The following is a 5,739-nucleotide window of genomic DNA, read 5'->3' as shown; positions in this document are numbered from 1 at the left end:
ACGTTGGTTTTCCAATTTAAAATATATTGACTTCCTTTTCATTTTTTTGAGTTCTCTCCACATATACTCTCTCCTCTCGCTCTCCTTTCTCCTTTCCTTATATTTCTTTCCAATATTTTTCTCAAAATTCAGATATTAAAATTTCATTTTTTAGTCATAAGAGACGAAATAAATTTACCTTAAAAATTTGTTGACTCAAAAAAAAAAAAAAGAAAGAAAAAAAAGAAAAAAGAAAAAAGAAAAAAGAATTTTCAATAGGTGGCAAATCCAAAATATATAATTAGGAGCATGTTTTTAACATATGAAAAAGTGCAGATGTGTCAAAATTTTAAAATTTAAATTCTCGTTTATTCCATATTACAATTTTGTCTTTTTAACAAACTTAGATTTTTTGGTATATCACTCGACTAATATACTACGTCTAAAGTATATCCATTGTATATTTTTCCTTTGATCTATATACCTTTTGTAATTTTTATTTGCAACAATAGGAGTTATTACCCACTTTAGTTTTTGTATTTGCTACATTTTTTTAATCATTTTTTGTATTTTTTTTTCCTTTTTTAATGTTGTTGTTTCTTTCATTTTTAAGTACAAATATACAATAGGCCGGGAGATTTAACATAAATCTCACTAACACTTAGTTTAGTATACTTAGTTTGACAATTTGGATGTGTTTGGAATAATTAAAGAAAAAGTGGTTTTCAAAAAGATCATATTTATGATTTTTTAAAAAAATACTTAAATAACCTGTCATTTTCAACCGTGTATCTATATCAAATGCCTATCAATAGTATATCAAATGTGTATCAACAGTAAATCAAATGTATCAAACGTATACAAATAGTGTATCAAATATATTTCAATAGTGTATCAAATATATGAAGAGTACAAATATATCAAAATTTAGAGTATGAATCAAAATTTTTGAATTTATTTTATAAAATATACTCTTAGAAAAAAAAGTTATAGAGAAGGAAAAGAGATGGAATCATTCACTAAATGCCTTTTTTCCTTTTATGGATATTTCCTAATGTCCGAGCCGGGCTATTTTTGGTAGTGAAAGTATTATTTATTAGTAATAAATCAATTTGTAGAATAAAAAAATAAAAAAATGGAAAGTCCCACGTGTTGGGGTTGGGCGAGAGGTAGAAAGGGCTTAGCGTGGTCCGCGATGTAGGGAAGAAAATCTCATGCACGAGAGAGAGAGCAGCAGAAAGGGGGAAAGTCGGTTATAACGTGGGAGATTGAATTTGAAAGTAACGAGAATAGGACACGTGTCAGTGAATAACCTCCATTTCTTTTTGCAATTTGTGTTACCAATACAACCTTAAATATCTATGTTTTCTTTTTTTCACTTCATTTAAATATCTACTTTAAAAAGCTCAAAACATAAAATCTAATTTCATGGAACAATTGATTGATCCTATAGTAATTGATTAAAATTTACTTTTTAAAAAGTAAAGGTTTAGTTTTAAAAGTCAAAATTTTTTATGCAATAGGGTGATTTTAAACCATAAACTTTTTACTTCGTGTAAGTTGAGATAAGTTCATTTTGAAATCATCGATAATTATTATTATTTTTTTTTTTTTGAAACAAGATAGAACAACAAATCAACACAAACTAGAAATGTTAGATAAAAAAAATATCCATAGAGATTTAAGAATAAGACTATAATCAGACTTCATCACACCGATCAACCAAAGCCAATTGAACACGACAATGAACCACTTTGTTACTTTCAAGATAAGAAAACTGAAATTTGAATAACAAAGGATCCAAAATCTGCCTTTTAAAATCCTGTAACAACACACCTAGCTCAAAATGATTCTTCTAATCATGAACAAGAAGATGAGAAGAAACTATTTCTAAAAGAAGTGGGAAAAAATCTAAATCAACAATCAAATGGAAACTTTTAACAGTGGCTAATCCTTTTCGTGATACTCAATGACCAAACATGATTGATCACGAAGAATGATTTATTTAGATAAAGTAATCCTTAGCCAATTTCTTAACTAAACATCGTCTTTCTTAGCGATTAATCATAAAACAAAATAGAGAACTTTAATTTTTTCATGAATCATTTCTACGTCAAACAAAAGCAAGGTTAGTAATGTTTGTTATTTTTTTCACCTACTTTATTGTTATGTAGTCAACTCTAATATAATTATCATAGGTTTAAATTCTCAAAACATACAACTTGATTGCCTACATGGTACAAATTGTAGGTGAGCTAATGGAAATTTATGTCCAACAATGAGTGCTACTTAAAAGATATTTTATTTTCTAATCAACTTTTGAAATAGTTATTCAACAGAGTATCTCCATACCAATACTTAAAGTGTCAAAATACATGCACTCAACTCTTGAAGGGTAGTTTGTGTTAATAGGTTGAGACAAACATTGCATAAAAGATCATTTTTCCTCAAGGAGCATAGTTAATTATAGTGCAAAGTTTATTTAAATTAGTGGAATTACATCTAACTTGATCATTTATAAATGGTCATATTAATTAAAGTGTATAGCAACCTAATTGTATCGTTTAGTTTTAATTAGTGAAAATAAATTTAACTTAGTGGTATTGACATGACTTCCATCCCAAGAAGTCGGAAGTTCAACCTTCATTTCGTAATTGTTGTACTAAAATAATTAATTAAATAAATTAATTTAGCTTAAAATAGTGTTCTATTATTAAATAATAATATATCATTTTAAAATATTATTCATCATTATGTTTGAAGTTTAATAACCTAAAAATAAAAAAGATACATAGCTCAATTAATATAATATGTACGAGTAACTATCTCCATAAGATAATTATAATTAATTTACTAAAAAATTCTTTAGATTAACTATTTTGTTTCTAGAGTTTTTGTTTTTCTACCTTCTTTTCCTTTGAATTCAAAACACCAACCTTTGAGAACATATAATACTTCCATAATTCAATTTATTTTCCAAAACATTATGGTCTTTGACATGAACCTTAACATAACTTAATTTATTAAGACACTCTACATTTCTCAACAAGTCTAATGTCTAAGTATTTTCCTCCCAAATTATTGAGTAAATGTATTTTTAACACAATTAATTTGCACCTAAATATTTTAGCAATAAATTTTCTATGGTTACTTGATGAGCTTCACATTTAATTAATTAAGTTTGAATGTAGTACTATAGATTTTTTCGTCAGCATCTTTCATTTTTGACCATTTAATCTAAACAACCCAACATTTTTGATCTTTTGGAAAGGAAAAAAAATTATTTCCACAATCTCCGACATCACAAATAATTTTTTTCTTAAAAGAAAAAATTGCAAAGAGTAAAGAATTGAATTATCAATCCTAAGGAAAATATCAATTTAGATATGTTTAGGGAAAATATCCTCTTGTTATAAAGTTAATTTCTAGATTTTTTTTTATTTACTTTTGTGGTAGATTGACCTCTCTACCCTTGACCTTCCTTTGTCATCTTTTGACCGTTCTATTTCTCCCTCGTATCTCTCCTTTGCCCAAAGATGTCACCCTGACCGTGGGCTCACTTCCTTATTTGATGTAGAAATTTATTTTCCTTTCATCCAATCAATTATTTTTACCGTTTTCTGTTGTTGGAAGATACATTTGCTGTCGATTGGTTATTGATGGGAGAGTTTTGATTTTTTTTAAAAAAATAAATAATGACAAAAATAGGGTTGGAGGGAAAGTATTTCAAAAAAATAGGTGTTTAACCGGTACACGATTACACCTTAATCGTGTACCGAGTATACGATAAGCCCTAAATCATGTATTGGGTACATGAGTACCTGGCCACCTGGTACGCCCAGTCTGGCGTGGCAGGTTTGACTGAGAAAATCGTGTACCTGGTACATGACTTCCTCGCATTAAAATCTCCGCCCGCCCCTTCTTCTTCCTCACCGAAACGTTTGCCCCTTCTTCTTCCTAATCGAAACCGCCCCTTCCTCTTCCTCACCGAAACTGTTTGCATTGTTTTTGCATGAACGATTTCTTCCTCTCACCGATTTTTGCTTTCGATTTCTTCTTCTATTTTGCTTTCTACTTTCCAAAATCTCGTTGATTTTCCTCACTGAGGCATCCATTTCACTGAATCTTCAATTTTCCTCATCGAAATCTTCCAAAATTTCGATTTTGCTCGATTTTCAGTCCTCCATTTGATCCTCATCGAATCCTCCATTATAGCGGTCGTGTTGCTTGATTTTCATACCTTTTTGGCTGTCGATTTTTGCTCGCTTCTGTAGTATATTTGTTTCTCCAGTTTTTTTTTCAATATATTTTAAACTTAGAAATATATATATGTTTTTGGAATTCTTTCTCTAGTTTATGTATGTTTTTGGGCTGATCAATAAAATTCTTATATCTTTTTAATTTTTATGTTTTTAGGCTGATCTAGTTTATGTATGTTTTTGGGCGTACGTTATGTTTTTGGGCTGATCTTATATTTTTTTTATTTGTTTGGGCTGATTTAAACTTAGAAATATATGTATATTAAACTTAAAAATATATGTATGTTAAACTTAGAAATCTTATATGTATTTGTTGGGCTGATCTTATATATATATGTTTGTAGATCTTAAATCTTAGATCTTATATTTATTTATTTGTTTGGACTGATTTAAATATATAATTTATAAATCTTAGATTTGGTCTGATTTAAATCTATAATATTTAGATCTATGTTAAATTTAGAAATTGGAGTTTGTTGGGTTGACATATTAACATATTTTTTTTTGTCACAGTTGAAAAAAACATAATAAATATATCGATGCGTCCGGAAGATTTAGTAATTCTCCTGGAAATGATGGAGATAGTGACATTGACGTTGAAGTTGATGAATTATTTGGAAACGACAGTAGTGGTGAACATGATCTTGAGTTGGTACCATCGGAAATGTTCACCCAAATAGATTGGGAAATGACAAATTCAACGTGTGAACTAGGGTCTACTTTGGAAGAAAGAAATGTAGGAGTAGATAACTGTAGTTTAATACAAAAACAAATGTTGTTTAATACCAAAGAAGATTTACAACTTACTGTAAAAAAAATATTATGTGACAGAACACTACGAAATTGTCGTAGTGGAATCGAATCAAGATCTTTGGTATGTTAAATGTAAATCATGGAGTGACGGTTGTGCTTGGAGGCTACGAGCATGTCAATGCAAAACTTATGGGATGTTCGAAATTACAAAACTTCAAGGAGAACACTTATGTTTGTTTTCAAAATTGACACAGGATCATTCACAGCTGGATTCAAATTTCATGAGTATCGAAATTCAAAATTTGGTTAGAGCTGTATGGCTATAATATCAATTATAGACGGGTGTGGCAAGCAAAGAGAAAAGCGTTAATTGTTGTGTTTGGCGATTGGGAGAAATCATATTCAGAGCTTCCGTATTGGCTGAGTGCTGTTGTTTATTACAATCCAGGAACACGAACAAATTGGTTTTTCCTTCCGTCTGATGTACCAGGTACGACTATTTTTGGACGAGTTTTTTGGTCTTTTGGTCCTGCAAGAGAAGGTTCAACCATTGTAGGCCATTAATCCAAATTGATGGAACTCATCTATATGGAAAGTATAAGGGAAAATTATTGACATCCTTATCTATTGATGCAAATGGACATATTTCTCCTTGCTTTTGCTATTGTAGAAGTTGAGAATTTGTCCGATTGGTTATGGTTTTTATGGGCATTGCGTGAATATGTTACCCAGAGAAAGGGTATTTGCT

This window comes from Benincasa hispida, chromosome 12 (assembly GCF_027475165.1).
Source record: "Benincasa hispida cultivar pf3 chromosome 12, pf3_genome.v1.1, whole genome shotgun sequence".
Taxonomy (NCBI): Eukaryota; Viridiplantae; Streptophyta; class Magnoliopsida; order Cucurbitales; family Cucurbitaceae; genus Benincasa; species Benincasa hispida.
This window is presented reverse-complemented; position numbering follows the sequence as displayed.